Below are 12,896 nucleotides of genomic sequence, written 5' to 3' on the forward strand. Positions count from 1 at the left end.
GATATTGAAGTCTTTCTTTAATTCTCCCCATTCCAAGACTCTTTGGTGATTTTTTGTTCTTAGAAACAGTAGGATAGTATCAGAGAATAAACACACACACACACACACACACACACACACACACACACATTTTTAATAGCCAAAATGGTAGAAAATATTTGCCAAAAATCCCCATTTTTTATGTCAGAGGCAAGCATGTGACTTTGTTTTTCCCTTGGATGATGGATATGTGCTGTTGAAGAAAGAATTATCTTCTGTTTGTGGTAAATTATACAAGGTTAACTCTTGAATATGCTGGGAAATTTCAAGTTCAAAACCTTGTTTGCGCTTTCTCTGCGGAATCACCATGGCAGCTGGGACCCTGTACACATATCCTGAAAACTTGGAGAGCCTTCAAGGCCCTCATCGCTGCTCAGTTCAGTGGGGCTCAGGTCCGCGTGCTCTCCACACCACCCCACTTCCACTTTGGCCAAACCAACAGCACCCCTGAGTTTCTCAGAAAGTTTCCTGCTGGCAAGGTCCCAGCATTTGAGGGTGATGATGGATTCTGTGTGTTTGAGAGCAATGCCATCGCCTATTATATAAGCAATGAGGACCTTCGTGGAAGTACTCCAGAGGCAGCAGCTCAGGTGGTACAGTGGGTGAGCTTTGCTAACAGTGACATCGTTCCTCCAGCCAGAACCTGGGTATTCCCCACATTGGGCATCATGCACCACAACAAACAGGCCACTGAAAATGCAAAAGAGGAAGTGAGGCGAATCCTGGGGCTTCTGGATGCAGATTTGAAGACAAGGACTTTTTTTGGTGGGTGAGCGAGTGACACTGGCTGATATCATAGTTGTCTGCACCCTTCTGTGGCTCTACAAACAGGTCTTAGAGCCTTCTTTTCTCCAGGGCTTCCCCAATACCAACAGATGGTTCCTTACCTGCATTAACCAGCCCCAGTTCAGGGCAGTCTTGGGGGAGGTGAAGCTGTGTGAGAAGATGGCCTAATTTGATGCTAAGAAGTTTGCAGAGAGCCAGCCTAAAAAAAAGGAAAGAAAAGAAAGAAAAGGGTTCACGAGAAGAGAAACAGAAGCCCCAGGCTGAGCAGAAAGAAGAAAAAAAGGAAGAAAAAAAGGCAGCTGCCCCAGCTCCTGAGGAGGAGATGGACGAGTGTGAGCAGGCTTTAGCTGCTGAGCCCAAGGCCAAGGACCCCTTCGCTCACCTGCCCAAGAGCACCTTTGTGTTGGATCAGTTTAAGCGAAAGTACTCCAATGAGGACACACTCTCTGTGGCACTGCCATATTTTTGGGAGCACTTTGATAAGGATGGCTGGTCTCTGTGGTATGCTGAGTACCGTTTCCCTGAAGAGCTCACCCAGACCTTCATGAGTTGCAACCTTATCACTGGAATGTTTCAGCGATTGGACAAACTGAGGAAGAATGCCTTTGCTAGTGTCATCCTCTTTGGAACTAACAACAGCAGCTCCATATCTGGCGTTTGGGTCTTCTGAGGCCAAGAGCTTGCCTTTCCGCTGAGTCCAGACTGGCAGGTGGACTATGAATCATATACATGGCGGAAACTGGATCCTGGTAGCAAGGAGACCCAGACGCTGGTTCGAGAGTACTTTTCCTGGGAGGGGGCCTTCCAGCATGTGGGCAAAGCTGTTAATCAAGGCAAAATCTTCAAGTGAACATGTCTTGCCATCGCCTAGCTGCCTGCACCTACCCTTCAAGGGAGATGGGGGTTATTAAAGGAAAATGAACATTGAAAAAAACAAAAAAAAAAAAAAAAAAAAAAAAAAAAAAAAACAACAACAAAACTTTGTTTGCATATCCTGGCAATATTCTTTTTCTTCATCTTTTTTTTTTTTTTTTTAAATCTGTAGGGTGTTTTTTTCCTTACCCACAAGTATTTATTTAACACCTATTTTGTGCTATGAACAGGTTCAGTCAGGACAATGAGGAAGTGAAAACAGAACCTCTCTTTGCAAAGCTTAAATTCAAAAGTAAAAGGGGGATAAATAAAAATGAATCAAATATACATTAAAAATTGTGATTGGAAAAGTTGATGAGTGGTAAGGGAAAGAAGAAAATGACCCAATCATTGAAAAGAAATTCTCTATTCTGTTCTCTAGTGGTAATATCTCTGTGTGTGTGTGTGTGTGTGTGTGTGTGTGTGTGTGTGTTGTGTGTAAAAGAGAGAGAGAGGTCCCATGTAATAAAAGAATGAAGTAAATGAAGAAGTGTCAGATAGCTTTGAAAGATCATAGAGCTTTGACTTTTGACTTTTGACCAGGTACCCAGTCTCAGTGTGGCTGCTTGTGGTCCATCTCAGTCTCTTAGAACTGTAGTTTCATGATGTTTCATGATTTCTTAAATGGAAATAGCTTTGTTAAGGTCAAAAACAAATGATACATAATATCAACTCTATCTTAGCTTTTATGTTTCTCATTCTGCAGTGTCACTGATGACTGAGAACCTTGTGAGTTTCACTCTACATGCCCCATACTCTAGAATGCTTTTCTGACTAGATGCCTCTCTTAGATACTGGGACAGGGTGAGAACTAGCCTTCCAGGAACTTAATGGATTTAGTTTCCATGCATATAATTGCTGTTTCCACAATGCATCCTTATGAAGGTGAATACCTTTACTGAACACCCTAGTATCCATAAATGTGTTCAGTAAGAACATTGACTAAGACACTTAGCACTTGCCTCGTATAAAATAAGTTTTTAGTTAATGGGGCCTACTTATATTACATCATTTTATGTTAGTAGTATGCCATAATTTTTCATAATTAAGTCTCTGTAAATCAAAATGAAGGTTTAGCCATGACTTAAGTTACTGATGATTGATAACTCATCTCTTGATGTTGACAACTGCTCTACTTTGTCACTTTCTTGGAGATGGTTACTAACTGAACTTTTACCATTTTAAGAATGTTATCCTGTTACTGCTCATTGTTTACTCTTACTCTACTCTGTGCAGATCCTCAGTTCTCTGGAGGCAGAAACTATTCTCTTTGTTCCAATACTCAGTGTTTGCCCCAGTCATTGTGTGAAATTAGAGTCTCTGTTATTCAAACACACTGATTGCAAACACCTGCACACCTCACTTACCTATCATTTTCTAGCTTCAAACACCTATATTTGTAGATATAAAAAACTGCCAATTATTTGGGGGAAATGGAGCTCCTCATACTATATCACACAGAAATTTACTTAAAACATGGACTCACAACATGAATGTCCTTGAGGATCAGGACTATACCTCAATTAAATACAGTATGTTAGGAAGAAATTGAAGCGTTCATATTCAATGATGAGTGATTACCATCCAATTCTGGCAGGCTATGTGACCAGATACTTTTTTCCTTTTCAGGATAACAACAAGAAATCTGAAATTTTATATGAGTACCACTACTTTCCAATGTTGACATCTGACTGAAATTCTTTTAAAGAAAGTTACAGCCCAAACAAAACACAGCCACAGGTCTAACTCAGCATACAGATCACACGTTTCTAAGCTATGATTTCAATTTCAGGATATTTGAAAACAGTTGCTCTGCTCTTCCAAAAAAGTAGAATCTCAAATCCATGTGGCTGTTGGATGTCATAGGCATCATTCAGATGTAGCCCTGTGCCTAGCAAAACAAAACATTATATGAGATAATTTATTGCTCTGACTTGCCAAATGAGAGATATGTTGGATTCTCCTCCTGATTTTCTTAAATTGTATTAATCCATGAAATCAAAAGCTTGGAAAGCGTCTTCATTTTATGGGAGATAAGACAAATAGCCAAATATATAAAATTGATAAGCCAAAATTGCAAGTTTGAAGATACTAGCCAATGAGATATCTCCATTTGCACAGTTTTTGTCTTAGTTCAGACCTGGCTCTTAACTCTCTGACTCTTCCTCAGAACTTGTCATGTGGAGTGACTGGAACATACTCTTTCAGTACCCTTCGCCCAGGTTTCTTCTCTACTCTTCTGTGGGTATGTGGTTGAACGCTCAGTATCACTGGAAACCTGCATCTCCACAAGGCCTTGCTAACATCACTGCAAGGTTATCCCAACCCCTTTATTAAAAACTCAAGATTTGTGCTGAAAGTAGCTTTGCTGTATCTGTTTCAACACAAAGATGGGTGGGATGGGTAGAGATCATTGGTAAAGCTTCATGCTATCATACCTTTGCATCACTCTCAAGCAGCTGAGCCCTGCATCTTGTCTGCAGAAAAACAAACAACAACAAAAATTAAAACCTTATTTTTAAAACAACTATTAAAAGCATTTTCCTTCTAATGTCCTGACATAGTAGGACCATGTATCAGATGCTTAGTAAATGTGTTTTGTTATTGTATGGTTTGGATGTGAAATTCTCCCATAGGTTCATGTTTGATGATTTTAATCCCCAGTTGATGATGCTTTTTGAGGAGGCTATGAACCTAAGTAAAGGAAATCTGTAGCTAGAGGTACTGGGCCTTGAAGGATATAGCACAGCTCAGTTTCTTCCCAAGTCTCTCTTGATTTCCTGAGTTTTACTATGATGTAAACAGCAACTCATTTACCCTCTAGACAGCAGCTCCTACCAAACTGCCTTATTTAGCATGATAGAATGTGTGCCTTTCTCTCCTATATTTTTTCTATCTGTTATTCTGTCATAATAATAAGCAAAAGTAGAAATCATGTGCAATAACTTGGTGTCATAGGCACTAAATAGGATCTTTTTAGTGAATAAATGGGAAAAGGCCCTATCAGTCTAAATACAGATTCCTCTTGTTGAGCGACTGGAGGGAGTTTCCAGACACTTACAAGCCAAATCCAAACACTTCCATTGTGCAGTCATCATGGGACTTTTTGGCCAGGTGGGACTCCTAAGAATTATCTGAGGTTAGGCTTGGACACAACTGAGATTATTTGAAAAGGATCCGTTTCCAAGACCTTTCTTGGACCCATGCTGCCTCAGAATGAAAATGTCTGTCATATTGCCAATCCACTGCTAGAAATGTACTGTTGGTCTGTCTCAGTTTGCTTGGACTACCATTACAATATGCAACAAACTGGGTGACTGGAACAAATGACATTTATTTTTCACAAGCTAGAAATCAAAAGGTTAGAAGTGCAAGGTCACTATAAGTTTCTCTCTTTTGAGAAATGTTCTTTGTGACAATCTCTCCACATCCTCACTTTGGCATCCTTAGTCTATGTGTTGTTTGACCCTGTTCTTATAGAAGAAATCAAGCCATGTGTGTTGAGGGTCACAACTGTCTGACCTCATTGTACTTTAAGCACTGTTTTAAAGAGAAAATAAGCAAGCTGGACATGGGAACACAGACCTTATCTGGAAATTGAGGCAGAAGGATTGCAAATCCAGTGGCTATTTGGATTCCAAAGTAATTGAATAAGATCCTGTTTAAAAATAAAATGTAAAAAGAAGGCTGGGTATAACTGAGTAAAAGAATACTTGTTTACCAAGCATGAAAATCCCATGAACTATAGAAAGAGAGAGAGAGAGAGAGAGAGAGAGAGAGAGAGAGAGAGAGAAAGGAGAAAAAGAAAGAAGAGAGAAAGATGGAGGGACAAATAAAGGAAATGAAGGAGGGAGGGAAGGGCACAGAGATGGAGGAAAGAAGGGAGGAAGCAAGGAAGGAAGCAAGGAAGGAAGGAAACAAGGAAGGAAGAAAAGAAGGAAGGAAGGGAGAGAACATAGACACATTCTGATAAACTGGAGTCAAAGAATACAACTTGAGCATATGGATCATATGGATTTGGAGGGAGGGGCAAGTTCCCATTGATGAAAGTCCCTCAAACACTAGAGCTGGCAACTTATCTTGATCTTTTCAAAATGTTTTCTACATTTGAGTTCTTTGCATGATTAATGAAACCATTAGCAATGTACATAACTTTATTCAAATTAACAGTATTTTTCCTCAAAGGATAATGAAACCCCCTTTCTGCCATGCAACCTCATACCATGGCAGCACCTTCTCATTCCCTCAGGGCACACCCAGCAAGGAAATTTTAATACATACAATATGATTGTTTGTGATAAGAACAGACAAGTAGGAAGGATAAAGACCCAATTATACACAGTACCTAGGTTTAAGTGCCCATAAATTTCTGTGAATATGATTTAAGTAATAACAAGTCCAGAAATACCTAACTGAGGGATGACCAGAGATGATATTAACTGGTAGAGGTTGCCTGTGGATTCTGGAAGGTTAAAAACAAACATAAATAAATATTATCTTAATCATCTTTAACTTGGATCTCCCCACAAACTGTTCTTTAAAATATTTTTGAATACAAGAACAAAACTGGGAATGTTATGAAGTTAAAGATTTATAGCTCTATGTAGTTCAGAATATTCCAAAAATGTGTTGGCAAGGTTTCTCCGGACCTGCATTGCTACTGAACTGTTCCAGTGGTTTTTGGAGTCACCCTTGTCTTTCTTTGCATTGGGTCCCTGCCCCAGCCATGGTCTGCCAATCACATTAGTCAACACAAGGATATGTGCGCGCGCACACACACACACACACACACACACACACACACACACACACCCTGCTGTGAATTATGAGAACAATCTAGGCAGCGTGAAGAAAACAAATGGTAAACAGCAGAAAACAGCAGTTGGATAGAGATAGTTCTGTCATGAGTATTATCAGGGCCACTTAGTACATCTACCTGTAGAGTTAAGTTTCTGATGAGAGCATCACCATGTGAGTCCTTGGAAAGAATCAGGTATTAGATCATTCTGCAATGTTGTTCTCTTTTTTTAATCTCTTTTTTTTAATCTTTGAGACAATATGCTATAGTTTTGATCAATCTTCTAAAATTACATTATGTTTTAGTATGTCTTATTCAGTTGTGTCCAAACTACTGTTTAATCCTTCCCAACTTTCTAAATTTAGTTTTCAAACTGTATGTTCTCACTTTGAAAACTACTTTTCTTGTGCCCCTTTTTCATTAATATTTCTCATTTCTCTCTTTGAACACATAGGTTTATTATGTATATAAATGTGTTTGCATGTAAAAATACATGTACATTTTATAGTAACTGACATATAATATATGTTATGTTTATATGTACAATATAAATGACATGTTACATGTAGGATACATTTAAATTATTATGTTACATATATGCATGTTACATAATGTATATTATAATGTATGTTAAAGTAACATAATATATTTTATTATTTTTACATACTTGAAATCATTTATTTTGTTCATTACTTTATATTAAGCTGTGTCAGATGTAACAAAAGTGATTCCTAATATCCTGATTGACTTTGTCTCTCATGGAGTCTGGGATTTGTATGCAGGTACTCGAGTTCTGCTAAAATATCTAACACTGAGGCAGTTTACAATATTTCTCCTATTCTGAGGGTGGAGTTGTATGGAAACCATAGCTGACACACTGTACTAGAATTGGAGTGCCAGAAGATAAAAAGGTCATGTTCAACAATACATGAGATTCCCACCCCCTTAGTAGTGAAAAGCTGCCTGCAGTTTCCTGAATCGGTACACTGCTTTCTAGCCTTTAGCATTTGACCCATGCACCTTGCCTGGCTCTTAATTGCTTTTGTTATTTCAGCACTGAATCTGAACATGACTTCATCCAGAGTCTTGTTGCACTACTCCCAAGACCAGAAGATTCATCTTCCCTCTATGACCCAATGGTGCCCAGTGGTTTCCACTGTCACAGTATCATACTTTCATTGATGCTTTCTTTCTCTCTCTATCATTATTCTGTAAGATTCTTCAGAACAAAGGTATCATTTAGGAGTAAGTTATTTTAGTATTTAAGAAACTGTAAAAGTATTGAGTATTCATTATACACCATAAAGTGTCAATAAGCTTTCAAGTCCATTATAGTCTGGGTCCCACAATAAACAAATGAAATTGGGTATTTTTATCTCCATAATGGAGATGCTGAGAGGAGCCTCAAAGAGGCAGAAAACCTATATTAAAGTGACTCAGCCTTGAATATAAATCAAGACCTGTTTCTGAGTGCTCTCAATAATGTACTTTACATGTATATGTGTTTACTCTGTATACACACACACACACACATATTTGTGTAGAATTGGTTATAGAGTCAATTTATTGACTGAGTCTATGTGAATTTCTAGATGCAAAAATAATAAAACTTCTCAAATAGAAAGGCGAAAAGGGGAAACACAATCGTCTGGTAATGCACTGTCACACTTGAAAATACCCAGAGCTTTAACAGTAAGTCTTGTGTTATAGTGCATGATTTTTTTATTAAAACGGATTCTTCTCTCAAACAATCCATTCTGACCACAGTTTCCCCTCCCTACACTTCTTTGAGAGCTCCCCTCTCAAACTCTCCTCTCCCCCATCTCGATGGTCCCTCTGTTTCTCTTTCAAATAGAGATAGCCTCCAAGAAACAACAAACACAACACAACAAGGCACAACATTACATGGCAAAAGCCCTACTATCAAGGTTGAACAAGTCAACTCAAAGGGAGGAAAAAAGTTGCAAAAGTAGACAAAAAGAGTTGGCGACACACCCGCTCCCACTGTTAGGAGTCCCACAAAAACCTCAAGCTACCAGCCATAATATACATTTAGAGGACCTGGTAGAGACCTTTGCAGGCACTATGCTTGTCTCTTCATTCTCTGTGAGACCATATGAGCTCTGCTTAGTTTATAGGGTATATTATGATCTCCTGGTGTTCTTCGGTTCCTTTACTCTTACAGTCATTTCCCTTGTTCCCCAGGAATCCCCAAGCTCCAAGGGGAGGGGCACTATGGAGACCTCTAACTTAGACTCTCTCACTGCATCATGTTTGACTATGGGGCTCTGTACCCACTCCCTTCTGCTGCTGGAGGAAGCCTCTCTGATGACGACTGGGCAGGGCACCAATCTATGAATAGAATATTATTAGGAATCATTTGTTTTATGTTTTTGTTTTTGGTTTTTTTGTTTGTTTGTTTGTTTTTGTTTTCCAGTTGTGTTTGTTTCTGTCCTAGGTCTCTGTGCTATCCAGTTTCTGATTCCTGGACATCCAAACAGTGTATGCCATGGACTCCATCTTGGAAAAGAAATTTGATCTAAGTTCAGCTAAGCTGTTGTATTCTTCTACATTGAAACACTTTTATTCTATTCAGATGATATCTAGTCTGGTCTGGAAGGCACCTGCATGGGGAATTCGGATGGCTTTTTTCAGGCTTGCCTCTTTCCTTCTGTGCTCTCCAGGGTCTCTCTACATATAACTCTTCGGCTACATAAATACAGTGCCTCAGACAGCAAATTCAACCTCATCTGCCATCATAAAGGAACATGAGATGAACTTAGTAGCAAATAATTCCAGATGGAGGAAAAAACAACCAACTACATCTCAGGAGGGGTGTGGTGTCTAATGATATGTGCTCATCAATATTCAGATTGCAACATGTTCTCCTTTGTGTTCTCATGACAATCTGATCATTCCTTTTATGATTCTCACTACCACATGTGTTCTGGATAGTTTTATGTCAGGTTCACACAAGCTAAAGTTTTGAAAGGAGGGATCCTCAATTGAGAAAATGCCTCTGTAAGATCTTAATTAGTGATTTATGGGGAAGGGCCAGCTCACTGTGGTGCAATCTCTGAGCTGGTGGCCCGGGGTTCTATAGGAAAACAGTTTGAAAAAGCCATGTGGAGCAAGCCACTAAGCTCCATGGCCCCTGCATCAGAACCTCCTGCCTCCAGGACTCTGCCCTTTTTGAGTTCCTGTCCTGACTTCCTTCAATGATGAACAGTGATATGAAGGTATAAGCCAAATAAACTCTTTCCTTCGAAACTTTCTTTGGTCATGGTGTTTTATCACAGCAGTAGTAACCCTAAACTAAGGCAATGTTTAATAACCCGTTTTGAATTAGATTGCTTAATTAAAATCTATCTCTACTCCAGACTATCAGCTGCAAGAGAACTGAGGTCAAATCTGTTCTATATGCAAATGCACACATAGTTTCCAGCATTGAGTCCTTAACAATCAATGGACTAAACGCATTTTAGACATGTGCAAACAAGCATGTATGCGTAGTTTTAAGATCTACTGAAGCAGGTGACTGTTACTCAATTAACCCTTTGTCGGTCAAAATAATCATTATGATTGCTTCCAGTCTGGCATCAAATAATTGACCTGTTTTGGCACATAAGGTAATTGAAAATAAAGCACAAACCAACTGTGAGATTTGGCTGACAAAAAAAAAAAAAAAAAAAAGCTAATAGGGATTCAAGAGCTTATGAATGAGGCTTCTCAGTCCCAGGCTGCATGCAACACAGTGCCCTGGCCATCACTGGAAACCACCTCTGATTCTGAGCATTTCACTTCTCGAAAGACAGTGACATGGTATAAACTTTCCAAGGGTCACCAGACTAGTAAGTAGATAACATAAATGCCATAGGGAAGTTGAGGAACCTGGGTTATTTTGTTAGAGAAAAGAAGTTCTTCATGTTCATAACAAATTGGGCTGGAGAGAATGCTCAGCAATTAAAGGCTAGGCTTACAATGTTCAAATTGTAGCAGAGAAATTATAATTTTTCTATGTAGATTTTGGACATAGCTATAACTGACATAAATGATATGAAATTTCTGTCCAAAATTAAATACTTTTCTAAGTGGGGAGATGTCTGAAGAATGTAACAAGGGTTGGAATAATATGACTATTAAAACAACACCAGTATTCAATAGATGATTGTCAGTACCTCAAAATGATTGACAAAAAGCACATATGACTGAATCAGATGGTTCTCTTAGTTCCTTGCTATATCCACTGCAAAACAACACTTCTCTGACTAAGATTGAGAGCAGCATATATCTATGGATAAAAGTGTAATTATTTGGATGGTAGTCTGACAACCTGACTAGAAAATAACAGTAGACTCTCTGCTTTAGCCTAAAACCTCCATAATTATGACTTTTGGTAGTATTTACAGTACCAGGTATGAGTACTGAATCAAGACTTGAATCCAATCAAGAAAGTGTTTAGTTAATCACTTAAAAATTCTTTCCACTACAGAAAAGTGGGCTCATCTTGCCTGGCAGATTGGCTTTATAGCATAAATCGTCTAGCAATAACTAACACCTTTAGCATTATGAAAGCTAGCCTGGTTCATTCAAGATAGTGTCTCTCTGTCCTGTGTGGTGACATATTGTTTATGGTCTAATAAAATTTGCCTGGAGATCAGAGTGAAAACCTATCCATAGCCATAAAACCTGGACAGTAGTGGCACACTCTTTTAATCCCAGGACTCAGGAGACAGAGGCAGATGAATCTCTATGAGTTCAAGGCCAACCTAGGCTACATGAGGGTGAATCAATCTAAAAGAGAAATACAGCTCATGCCTTTAAGCCCAGTCTGAGATTTGGTGAGGAGCAGTGCAGTCTGAAGAGGCAATCTGAGGGTCAGTGGATCACTTTTTCAGTCTGAGCACTGGTAGAGATGAGAGCTCTCTGGTGGCTTGGCCACTTTAATTCTCTGAACTTCAGTTTGAACCTCAATATCTGTGATTTTTGTTATTCATTCTACAATCTTGCAATGAAAGTATATAGAATCTTTAACAATAAGGCTTTACCATTTGGTTATGGTGAGCAACAAAGATAACCTGTATCATTTTTGGTACTACTGTAGCTTCCCTGATCTTAGGTGGCTTACCTTCTTCCCAATGAGGTAACTTGTGCCTGGTCAAGTTACTTAACAGCTCTAAACCTCAGTCATCTCATTTGAAAGGTACCTTAAGAAAACTGTATCATAAAATAATTATTAAGACTAAACAAGACACCACAAGAAAGAAAGAAAAAAATAACCTGCTCAGCACAATGTTTCCTTTCCATCTTGGCACACATATAGTCTTCATTTCCCAGATACTTGTATTTTAGAGTATGAGCATCTAAATGTGGGGGAAAGGATGAGACAATTGTGAAGCTATCAATATCTTTTGAAGACTTCAGAACCTTTTCTGAATTGATTCTCCCCTAGTTGTCACGTGAATGTAAACATCCTATGAAAGATTCAAGCTGTAGAGCAGGTGTCAATGGTGGATTGTTGGTAGTTGTTTTTTAACTCTTTTGGCTCTGACAGCTCTGTTGCTTTTTGGATGGCCCTCTGCCCAGTTCAAAAATAAATACAAACAGAAAGACGTATTACTTATAGATGCCTAGACTAGCTTGCTTTATTTCTAGTCAGCTTTTCTTAACTTAAATTATCCCATCTACCTTTTGACTGTGACTGTTTATTTTTTTTTCTTCTCTGTTTCTGTATGCCTTTCTTTATTTCTTTCTCTGTGGCTGGCTCTGTGGCTGGGTGACTGGACCCTAGAGTCCCCATCTCCTTGTTCTCTTGTTCCTTGATTCCCATTCTTTTTTTTTTTCCTCCTTCTGTTTATTCTCTTTGACTGCTATCCCCACTTATCCTTTCTCTTGCTATGCTATTGGCCATACAGCCATTTACTAGACTTATCAGGTATTTTTGACAAGCAATGTACACAGCTTCACAGAGTTAAGCAAATGCAACATAAAATAATGCAACACATCTTTACACCATTAAAACAAATGTCCCACAGCATAAACAAATGTAACACATCTTAAAATAAATTTCCACAAGAGTAGATAACACTTACATAGAGAAAAATGACCCCAGAAACATCAGTAACAACCGAAGTTCCCAAATGTGCCTGCTCACTCTTCACTTACACAGCTGATACACCTCATATGTTCAAACATAGAACATTTTATGTCACTGCATCCTTCCTTTCCTCCCCATTTACTAAATCATTTTAAGTAATGATTTTGTCACAACTCGTGAATGCTGTCAGCTAAAGAAAAAAGAACAAATTGCTTCTCTGAAAATGTAGACTTCATACAACTAACACAGAAATCTTGTATTATT

At 38.7% G+C, this 12,896-nt stretch overlaps 1 pseudogene; it reads left to right on the forward strand.

Moving 5' to 3' along the window:
* The first annotated feature begins 333 nt into the window (after positions 1-333).
* On the forward strand, positions 334-1,763 carry LOC127224877 (elongation factor 1-gamma-like; annotated as a pseudogene).
* The last annotated feature ends 11,133 nt before the right edge of the window (positions 1,764-12,896 follow it).

The sequence above is a fragment of the Phodopus roborovskii genome, unplaced genomic scaffold (genome assembly GCF_943737965.1).
Source record: "Phodopus roborovskii unplaced genomic scaffold, PHOROB, whole genome shotgun sequence".
Taxonomy (NCBI): Eukaryota; Metazoa; Chordata; class Mammalia; order Rodentia; family Cricetidae; genus Phodopus; species Phodopus roborovskii.